The sequence below is a fragment of the Dendrobates tinctorius genome, unplaced genomic scaffold (assembly GCF_039654945.1).
Source record: "Dendrobates tinctorius isolate UK_male_01 unplaced genomic scaffold, ASM3965494v1 ptg000070l, whole genome shotgun sequence".
NCBI lineage: Eukaryota > Metazoa > Chordata > Amphibia > Anura > Dendrobatidae > Dendrobates > Dendrobates tinctorius.
In genome coordinates, this window is record NW_027361738.1 from 29618862 (window position 1) to 29630574 (window position 11713).

Sequence of the window (11713 nt, forward strand, 5' to 3'; positions counted from 1 at the left end):
ATGAAAATCGGGTCAGTCCTGTCTGATGGCCATCGTTTCAGTCCTCTTGATCCCTCCCCCCGGCTGCTGCTTGCCGCCCTCCTCCTCGGCTGCTGCTCGCCGCCCTCTTCCCTGGCTGCTGCTCGCCACCCTCCTCCCCGGCTGCTGCTCGCCGCCCTCTTCCCCGGCTGCTGCTCGCCGCCCTCTTCCCAGACTGTTGCTCGCCGCCCTCTTCCCAGACTGCTGCTCGCCGCCCTCTTCCCTGACTGCTGCTCGCCGCCCTCTTCCCCGACTGCTGCTCGCCGCCCTCTTCCCCGACTGCTGCTCGCCGCCCTCTTCCCCGACGGCTGCTCGCCGCCCTCTTCCCCGACTGCTGCTATCCGCCCTCCGCCCCGGCTGCTGCTCACCACCCTCCTCCTTCAACTGACATTGATGATGCCTCACGTCAAGATTTCGCCAGGCAATGTGGATGCATCAAGGAGTCACCTACGTCAATTAAAGAAGGAGAACAGTGAGCAAGAGCCAGGGGGAGGGATGGGGAGGCCTGAAACCACAAATCCAGCCTTTATAGTGCCCACAGAATGATAATGAAATGGGGCAGCCCACTACAAAAAAATTTGATGCAAAGTTACAAAGCATCAGAATTTTATAGTGCTCACAGAATTATAAAAATGACATTGAGCAGCCTACTGAAAAAAAAGTGGAAGCCAAGTTACAGAGTATCAAAATTGTGTATTCTAATAAAGGAAGCTCCAGACTCTATAGTGCTGACAGAATGATAATGAACTGGAGTATCCCACTGGGAAAAAAAGAAGCCAAGTAAGAGAGTGTCAGAAGGGTGTACTCTAGTAAGGGAAAAAAGGAAGATCCAGACTCTATAGTGCTGGCAAAATAATAATGACCTGAAACTGACCATGGAAAACAGAGTGGTAGCCAAACTACAAAGCATTCGCTTTGGAACAGTTCCAGCTAGACTGGTACAGTTAGGTCCATATATATTTGGACAGAGACAACATTTTTCTAATTTTGATCATCGGCATCATGGGTGATTCTGGGCAAATATTCTTTGTCGTTTTTGCACCTATGTGTGGGGGCTTACTTGGTATAATATCCAAAACCAGGGTAAATGCTTGGACCTGCTGCCCTCATCACTGCTGTTAGTGCACATACAATTAGGTCCATATATATTTGGACAGAGACAACATTTTTCTAATTTTGGTTCTAGACATTACCACAATGAATTTTAAACAAAACAATTCAGATGCAGTTGAAGTTCAGACTTTCAGCTTTCATTTGAGGGTATCCATATTAAATTGGATGAAGGATTTAGGAGTTTCAGCTCCTTAACATGTGCCACCCTGTTTTTAAAGGGACCAAAAATAATTGGACAATTGACTCCAAGGCTATTTCATGGACAGGTGTGGGCAATCCCTTCGTTATATCATGCTCAATTAAGCAGATAAAAGGCCTGGAGTTGATTTGAGGTGTGGTGCTTGCATTTGGAAGGTTTTGCTGTGAAGGAAACATGCGGTCAAAGGAGCTCTCAATGCAGGTGAAACAAGCCATCCTTAAGCTGCAAAAACAGAAAAAAAAACATCCGAGAAATTGCTACAACAATAGGAGTGTCAAAATCTACAGTTTGGTACATCCTGAGAAAGAAAGAAAGCACTGGTGAACTCATCAATGCAAAAAGACCTGGGCGCCCACGGAAGACAACAGTGGTGGATGATCGCAGAATAATCTACATGGTGAAGAGAAACCCCTTCACAACAGCCAACCAAGTGAACAACACTCTCCAGGAGGTAGGCGTATCAATATCCAAATCTACCATAAAGAGAAGACTGCATGAAAGTAAATACAGAGGGTTCACTGCACGGTGCAAGCCACTCATAAGCATCAAGAATAAAAAGGCTAGACTGGACTTTGCTAAAAAACATCTAAACAATCCAGCACAGTTCTGGAAGAATATTCTTTGGACAGATGAAACCAAGATCAACCTCTACCAGAATGATGGAAAGAGAAAAGTATGGCGAAGGCGAGGTACAGCTCATGATCCAAAGCATACCACATCATCTGTAAACACGGCGGAGGCAGTGTGATGGCTTGGGCATGCATGGCTGCCAGTGGCACTGGGTCACTAGTGTTTATTGATGATGTGACACAGAACAGAAGCAGCCGAATGAATTCTGAGGTATTCAGAGCCATACTGTGTGCTCCAGCCAAATGCAGCCAAACTGATTGGTCGTCGTTTCATACTACAGATGGACAATGACCCAAAACATAAAGCCAAAGCAACCCAGGAGTTTATTAAAGCAAAGAAGTGGAATATTCTTGAATGGCCAAGTCAGTCACCTGATCTCAACCCAATTGAGCATGCATTTCACTTGTTAAAGACTAAACTTCAGACAGAAAGGCCCACAAACAAACAGCAACTGAAAACCACCGCAGTGAAGGCCTGGCAGAGCATCAAAAAGGAGGAAACACACCATCTGGTAATGTCCATGAGTTCAGAACTTCAGGCAGTCATTACAAACAAAGGGTTTTCAACCAAGTACCAGAAATGAACATTTTATTTACAATTATTTAATCTGTCCAATTACTTTTGGTCCCTTTAAAAACAGGGTGGCACATGTTAAGGGGCTGAAACTCCTAAACCCTTCATCCAATTTGAATGTGGATACCCTCAAATGAAAGCTGAAAGTCTGAACTTCAACTGCTTCTGAATTGTTTTGTTTAAAATTCATTGTGGTAATGTCTAGAACCAAAATTAGAAAAATGTTGTCTCTGTCCAAATATATATGGACCTAATTGTATGTGCACTAACAGCAGTGATGAGGGCAGCAGGTCCAAGCATTTACCCTGGTTTTGGATATTATACCAAGTAAGCCCCCCCAGATTACGATTACGGCTGATTGCTGGCACAAAACACACATAGGTGCAAAAACGACAAAGAATATTTGCCCAGAATCACCCATGATGCCGATGATCATGCCATGGAGGTGTTGCAAACCTGCCATTCGCTGCCCCACGAAGCCTTTTATTGCATATTATGCCCATAGCTCCTCATTTAAATTCTGAATTTATAATTTATCAAATTAGAATCTCACCCTGGTTACTGAGCAAACAGGTAGCTCTTAGTGAGAATGTGCGGTGTCTTTCACCCTGAACTAAGAAATTTAGTGGATCGGAGGCTGCCGATAAGAGGAACTTCATTTCACGACTGAACACTTCTCAACACAATCAGGCAGGAGCAGAAAGCAATGATCAGCCAGACTGAAGGAGGCTCATTGTTTTCTAGAGCACGGCGGCCGACCGGTCATCTCTGAAGTCACTACATGAACATGTGGTGGTAAACAGTGGCTCACCTGATAAGTGACACTTTTCTTGCCGTCCTCATTCTGCACGGGTAACAGCAGGGGCCGCTCACAATCCAGACATCATCGAATCGCTGTGTCAGGTCTCGACAATACATTTCAAACCTGGATAAAGATTTCAAGCAATGAGAAAAATGAGCCGCCATTACTCCATTGTAGGACTGATCTCATTACACTACACATGCAATGGCCTGGCTGATGACTGTCCCCAGAGAACATGTCCGCCTCAAGCCGCCATCGGTTACGTCATTCTTTGCAGATATTTCTACATATCTGTATCTGAAGCTCCAGATACGGTTCTCCTAGACCTGTGAATAGGAAATTTACCTAGTTACATAGTAATCCAGAAGCAGAGGGGTGTCACCGTACAAATAGATGCCATCCAGGACAGAGTATGAAATCACCGTGAATAATGACATTTATGGGATGGGGTATTCCCATCCCATAAAGTGATGGCATGTTACTTTATGATCGGTGGAGGTCTGACCTATGGGCCCCTCACTGATCCTGAAAATGTTGTACTCTCTACACAGTGACGCCAGAGGGGAACTACAGCTCAGCGGTATACCACCACCTTCCTCAGCGCCTGTGCTGCATTACAGAAAGTTGTATACTATGTCCTGACTCCCCCTTATATCTCCAAAAAAAACTACTGAAGTGCTCCAGCAAGGTATACAAATTAGGACGGTCCGGTCCCAGGGGTGTCATTACAGCGGGGCCTGTCCCTCCTCTCCCCTGCTAAAAGCCGTCTTCCAGCTTTGATTGATGTGGATGACGTGTCCTGTGTCATCCACATTGCTGAATGAAATCTCGTGCCTGAGCAGGGACATTGCCGGATCGCACAAACGTACTTTCCTCTTCTCTACTGCAGGCCGAGCCTAAAACCTAACTGCGCATGCGCCGGTACATGTCTTTCCGGCTCCTGCTTACCAAAACCATTTTAGCTATATTGTTTTCTGGGCAAAATGGTTCTAGTAAGAAGGAGCCAGAAAGGAAGGAAGGCTGTAGAAGGCGCCATGTCTCGTCATATCTTTGTGTCTGTGACATTGAAGGCTCAATGTGGGTTCAAACTGCAGTGGTCCAGGAAAGACCACGATATGTTAAAAGTATTGTCCATTACTGAACAGCCCCTCATTAAATGCTAAAGGACCCCAGATTTTAAAAAAATAAAAAATATATTTCTACATATTTACACACACTTGTCGGATGGAGGTTATTCCAGCAATCTTTAATCGCTGGTATAACCCGAGTCTTTTGATAGAGGACACTGGTGTCACAGGAGCGTTGCAGACTGCCAGACCGATCAGCTGCAGCCTTCAGTCAGGTGAAGCCATTTTGTCTGATGCCACGATGAAGGCTGGAGCCGACTGTCATGTCACATAACCTCTGGAAGACAGCTCCAAAAATCACTGAGATGTGGAGTCCGGGTGGTAAGGAGGTGATTTTTGCTATTGACAACCCCTTTAATCTTTGAACCTGAGGCAGGACTGCATCTGCATTTTAGATTGTAAAGTAAATCCCTGTTGACCATGGACCTTACCGATTCCAGAAGCCGGCGTTGTTTTTATAGTTTTGGGGCACAATGTTTGACAGGTAAAATGTTTCAGCCATGGCCTCCTGTGGACGTAAAAGGGAACTGATGTAAATAGTCAAAATAGTAAGGGTCTGTGCACACGCTGCAGAGTTGTCGCTTTTTTTCTGCACAGATTTGTCATAAAGTGAATGAGAATCCTGAAGTCTCATGCACTTATTGCTTATTTGTGACTTGCAGATTTCACTCATATTAATGAGTGGGAAAAATCTGCACCAAAAAAACATTTAAAAAATGGGGCAAAAACGCATGTATTACACGCTGTTTTTCGTGCCAAGAGATGCCGAAATGGTACAGAAATTTCTGCACCAAACATTTAATGTCTGCACACAACATAAAGCTTTATGACAAGTCAAAGTAATGAACTTTATATTCCATATTCTTATGTAAATACAAAAAGAAAAGAAAAAAGACTAATTTTTATAGATTTTTTACTTCAGATAAGCAGAAAACAGATTCTTACTATAGAATATTTACTGTCCCCCGCTGGCGCCATGTGACCCCGGGACCACCCGCTACGTAAATAGTCTTCATTGCTGGCACTAAATAATTGCGGAATGTTTGGATCCGGTTTAAATCGGCAGTGTTTCCGGTCAGCAACGCCTAAGGAAAAGATAAAAAAGAAAAACATGTTCTAAAACCTAGACAAACAAAATAAAGCACAAAACCCCCTGAATTGGGGGGCAACTATATTTATACTGAGCCGTCCTGCTGTTTACAGTCCCAATAACTCATTAAGAAAGACGTCCAGCAGTGTCCCTAATGACAGGCTAAAGGTCCGGACTGTCTAGAAAAAAAATCAGGTCCTAACTTCCGGGTTGTGGGATCCCGACATACAGAGCGAGATCCAACAACCCTCCGTGAAACCAATGCAAGCACGGGGAGAACATACAAACTCCTTGCAGATGTTGTCCTCGGTGGGATTTGAACCCAGGACCCCAGAGCTGCAAAGTAAAGGTGCTAACCACTGAGCCACCATACAGTGCTAACCACTGAGCCACTTTGCTGCCCATTGTGCTCCTTACTAGGAGACCAGCCGAGGTAATGGAATTAATTCCCTTTTTGCTCACCAACTATTTTCTCTTTTGTAAGATGCTCAATGACCCAACGTGGGGTCTTCTTTGCTTGATCATAAGATAAAGCATGACCGATATATTGCCTGACCTCCTCTCCACTCTGCGGGAATCCGAACTCCTCCAATGGAGGCTTCTGTATGGGTTCTGGGGGGAAAAAAAAGATTAATATTAACATTATATCTGGTTCAGTAGGATCAACCCTCCTAAGCCATCTACACTGTGTTCCAAATTATTATGCATATTGGATTTAAGTGTCATAAAGATGTAATTTTTTGTTTTTCAAATAAACTCATAGATGGTATTGTGTATCAGGGCTCTTTGGATCACTGAAATCAATCTCAAACGCCTGTGATAATTAGTTTACCAGGTGAGCCCAATTAAAGGAAAACTACTTAAGAATGATGTTCCACATTATTAAGCAGGTCACAGGTTTCAAGGAATTTAGGAAAGAAAAAGGATCTCTCTGCTGCTGAAAAGCATCAAATAGTGCAATGCCTTGGTCAAGACATGAAAACATTAGATATTTCCCAAAAACTTAAATGTGATCATCGTACTGTTAAGAGATTTATGGCTGATTCTGAGCACAGACATGTTTGTGCTGATAAAGGCAGAATGAGGAAGGTTTCTGCCAGGCAAGTTCATCGGATTAAGAGAGCAGCTGCTAAAAAGCCATTACAAACCAGCGAACAGATATTTAAAGCTGCTGGTGCCTCTGGAGTCCCTCGAACCTCAAGGACTAGGATCCTTCAAAGGCTGCAGTGGTGCATAAACCTACTATTTGGCCACACCTAAACAGTGTTCACAAGCAGAAACGGTTGCAGTGGGCCCAGACACACATGAAGACTAATTTTCAAACAGTCTTGTTTACTGATGAGTGTCGAGCAACTCTGGATGGTCCAGATGAATGGAGTAGTGGATGGTTGGTGGATGGACACTATGTTCCAACAAGGCTGCGACGTATGGAAGCAGGTTGAGGAGTCATGTTTTGGGCCGGAATCATGGGGAAACAGCTTGTAGGGCCCTTTAAGGTTCCTGAAGGTGTGAAAATGACCTCTGCAAAGTATGTAGAGTTTCTGACTGACAGCTGTCTTCCATGGTATAAAAAGCAGAAACGTGCCTTCAGGAGCAAAATCATCTTCATGCATGACAATGCACCATCTCATGCTGCAAAGAATACCTCTGAGTCATTGACTGCTATGGGCATAAAGGGAGATAAACTAATGGTGTGGCCACCATCTTCCCCTGACCTCAACCCTATAGAGAACCTTTAGAGTATCATCAAGCAAAAGATCTATGAGGCTGGGAGGCCGGTCACATCAGAACAGCAGCTCTGGGAGACTATTCTGACTTCATACAAAGAAATACAAGCAGAAACTCTCCAAAAACTCACAAGTTTAACGGATACAAGAATTGTGAAGGTGACATCAAAGAAGGGTTCCTATGTTAACATGTAACTGGGCCTGTTATGATGTTTTGGAGTTAAATAGCTTTTTTGTTCAGTGAATCTGACCTCCTAATGCTGCAAATTCCAGAAATGAGCATTTTCAGTTCTTTAAAACATATCAAATGTTTAGAAATTCTACTGTGCTTAATAATTTGGAACAGTGCAATTTGAGTTTTTATTCATTTTGGAGATTATACTGTTATCATTGAGAGGTTTCTTCAATAAAATGCGATGTAAACTCTAACGAGTGATGACTTTTATTAGACTGACTGTCATTTGTACCGACTATTTAGGAAAATCAGGGAAAAATATCATTTGCATAATAATTTGGAACACAGTGTAGATGGCCACGCACGTAAAAAAAAAAAAATGAATAAAATGATAACGTGACGTCTTCAATCTGATCTTATTACCTAGAAATCTACACTTGTCTTCATATGTAAATGAACGGTTAAGATCTACGGGCCGGACATAGATCTCCCTGAGAATCTGCCTCCAGAGACTTTTTTTTAAATGAAAGGAGGTGTTACCAGTGTAGATCAGGAGAGCTGACTGTCAGTCATTACATGTCTCACACCAGCAATGCCGCATTTCATTTAAAGTTGACCTCTGCTAGGACAACCCCTTGTCATACCCCACGCTTTGCCCCAATAAGATAAAAAAGCCTATACTCACATCCCGTGCCTGCGCTGCTCCCACGGTGTCAGCACGCGCTCTCTGCAGGGCTCTCATGCGGTTTGACACTGGCACACAATCAGCGCTGGCATCACTGTCCCCACCCTTCATATGAATCGAACATGAAGAGGAAGTCGGAGATCAGCCGCAGCCCGGACTTACTCTTCATGTACAACTCGTATGAAGGCGCGGACAGTGACGCCAGCGCTGATTGGGCACCGGAGACACGTGTCACATCGTACAAGAGCCCCAGGACCACGCGTACCGGCCCCGCGGGAACAACGATGGCACAAGGGGCGAGGATAAGCTTTATGTAATCTCTGTAATCATTCTGCACCAAAATACTATCTGTGCCAACTGTTGGCGGCATAAACTTAAAATGAAGGAAACAATGGTGTAAATTGCTGCTGCTTCACAATACAACTCAGCCTGCAGAAAAACACCAAATATCAGAGCTACAGACAAAAAAATAAAAAAAGTGTATAAAAAAAACAGAACAGAAGAGAAGCTGAGCAGTGATGAGCGTGCTGAGGTGTTATCCGGGCATGCTGGAGCGCTAACAGTGACTTCGGTGTGCTGAGTAATATGTTCTAGTCCTTGCGGCTGCATGTCTCGTGACAGCGGTGACACATGTAAGGGTATGTTCCCACGGTCAGAGGACGCTGTGTACATCCGCAGCGTCCAGATGTTACAGCACAGTGGAGGGGGTGTCATCATATCCCACGCCCACTATGCGGGCAGACGCCTCCGGCTTCCATGTGGAGCATCTCTCCCGCCCGCAGCATGTCTATATATGTAGCGGAGACACTCTGTCTCCACAGGATAAATCTCACCCGTACAATGTAATGGGAGCCGTGATCCCGCACGGTTCAGTGATCACATGTGGAATCAGCGGCGTTCAGAAGCCGGCAGCGCTGTGGATGGAGCGGACATGTGCTGCCAATACTGACCGTGGGAACATCCCGAGGAGTGACTGACAATCCCTGCATGTGCCGCTGCTGTCAGCCACGAGACATGCAGCCGCGGGGACCAGAGCACAGTATTCGAGCAAGCCGGGCACTGCGAGCACTCGAGCATGCCCAGATAACACTTCATCCGGCCCCGCTCACTCATCACTGATTCCACGGTGTGGACGTTGCGCTTTTTTACTTCTCTCCTATAAACCGACACAGAACAGACCCCAGACAGACACCATAACGATCCATGGCCCCTGTGCTCCGTCCTGACAGGAGGGGGCGCTGCAGTAAGGCAGAGGGTGAGAGGGGAGCTCGTACTGACGTCACTGGGAACTAGGGGGTGACACATACACTGTACCCTGCTCGGACCGGTCACTCCCACGCGTGAGCGCGGACACGAGGCCACGTGACTCCGCCCTGATTCACTGTGGCCGCAGTTTCGGCGTTAACCCCTCCGTGCCTGTTGAGGTCCCCGGATGCCATGAGGAGCGCGCACAGAGCAGGGACCCGGATGCAGGCCGCAGCCCACGCGTCTATGACAGGGCCTCCCTCCACAGGGGTAACGGCGCACACTCTCCGCCAGGGGGCGGCTTTCTCACCTGGCTCGTCTCTTTTTCGCTCGTATAAATACAGCGCGGCTAGGAGGACGATGTGCTCAGTGTAGCCCCCAGCACGAAACCCCCCAGAAAGCGGCGGCTTATAATCCTGTAGGAAATATGTCCTGACATCTTCAAGTAGTTGTAAAAGACGAATGAAGCGGAGCCGCCACCTGCTGGCCGGGAACAGTACAGCACTCGATTTACAGTAGAATCCAAGGCGTGCTACCAGCGACATCTTGCGGCCAGACTTGTTTATTGCATGTGAATAAATTGTATGTAGACGGGCGCCACCTACTGGCGCGGAATATGACTGCTGCTGTGCTGGTGATCGGACATGAGGCGTCACATCTCTGAGCTGTGATTTGGGGTCACCTCAGGAGTCAGGTATAGGTGTAAGCAGGGCCGGACTGGGGCGAGAATTCAGCCGCGGCATTGTAGGTGCACAGGCCACGTGTGGGATGAATGTGAGACATCTCCGTGCACTTGTAGGTTGTAAGAAGTGAGGTTGGAGTAACACGACTCTATGGCCGGGGTCAGACTTGTGAGAAACTCGGACGAGCCTCGCATCAATACCCGGCACTGCCGCCGGCACTCGGGACCGGAGTGAGCGCTGCATGTATTTCTATGTGGCTGAGCGCTCCAGGCCGAGTGCCGGCGGCAGTGCCGGGTGTTGATGTGTGAGACTCGTCCGAGTTTCTCACTTGTCTGACCCCGGCCTATAACACGGTCGCAGGTGGTCCAGTATCACAGCTCCGTCCTATTGCCGCCACTTTACCTACATACCGGGGTCTCGTAGATAATGATGAGGACGCTGCGCTCTCCATGGTGCTGGGGGTCTTCATACAGCTCACGGGCCGGGATGTAGATACCCCCGGAGCTAATGCTGATGACCCATGCTACAGACAGCGATCAGTCTCAAGTCCCCAATCATCACTTTTAACCCTTTCGAGACTTTACAATTTTCTGTTTTTTGCGTTTTCCTTTTTTTCCTCCCCGTCTCACCAGAGTCATAACTTTTTTATTTTTCCACCAATACACCCACATGAGGACTTGGTTTTTTGCAGAAAGAGTTGTACTTTTGAACGACACCATTGATTTTACTGCTGCAGCCAGGATCATATTCCTCGCCAATCGTTACACCGATGCCTCTACCTTGTGCCAGTCATTACACTGGCTACCCATCCACTCCAGAATTCAGTATAAACTTATTACCCTCACCCACAAAGCCCTCCATGGCTCAGCACCACCCCACATCTCCCTTGTTTCAGTATACCACCCTACCCGCGCCCTCCGTTCTGCTGATGACCTGAGGTTAGCATCAATAATCATAACCTCCCACTCCCGTCTCCAAGACTTTACACGTGCTGCGCCATTTCTTTGGAATGCACTTCCCAGGTCAATACGATTAGTCCCTAATCCCTACAATTTTAAGCGTGCCCAGTAAGCACATTTATTCAGATTGGCCTACCGCCTCAACATATTAACCTATCCCTGTGTGGCACAGTCAAAAGTTTTACCATAACCAGGTTCCCCGCATCATGTTCCCACATGCTTTATGCATCTATTAGCCCTCTGTGTCTCTACTGTTACACACTTAACATTATGGCTGGTCCATACAACCAGGGCAACTGTTACCACCCACCTTTCGTGTCTACCTTTTTCCTCATAGATTGTAAGCTTGCGAGCAGGGCCCTCATTCCTCTTGGTATCTGTTATGATCTGTGTGATTATTGTTATGCTGTAATGTCTATCGTCTGTACAAATCCCCTCTGAAATGTAAAGTGCTGCGGAATATGTTGGCGCTATAGAAATAAAATGTATTATTATTATTATTATGGGGGAGTGCTGCCTTACATTACAGTCTGCTTATTGGGGGCTGCAATATACTATACTACGTATTTTGAGGACTATCTGGTGTGTTATACTATATGGAGGCTGTCTAGGGGGCCATCATACAATGTGTAGATTACAGAAAGGGGGCCATCATACAATGTGGATTTTACAGTGAGGGGACCATCA

General features: G+C 46.2%; 1 pseudogene; it reads right to left on the reverse strand.

Moving 5' to 3' along the window:
- The window catches only part of LOC141095501 (nuclease EXOG, mitochondrial-like), a 27002-nt pseudogene extending 17056 nt beyond the window's left edge, over nucleotides 1–9946 (reverse strand).
- Nucleotides 9947–11713: the final 1767 nt, after the last annotated feature.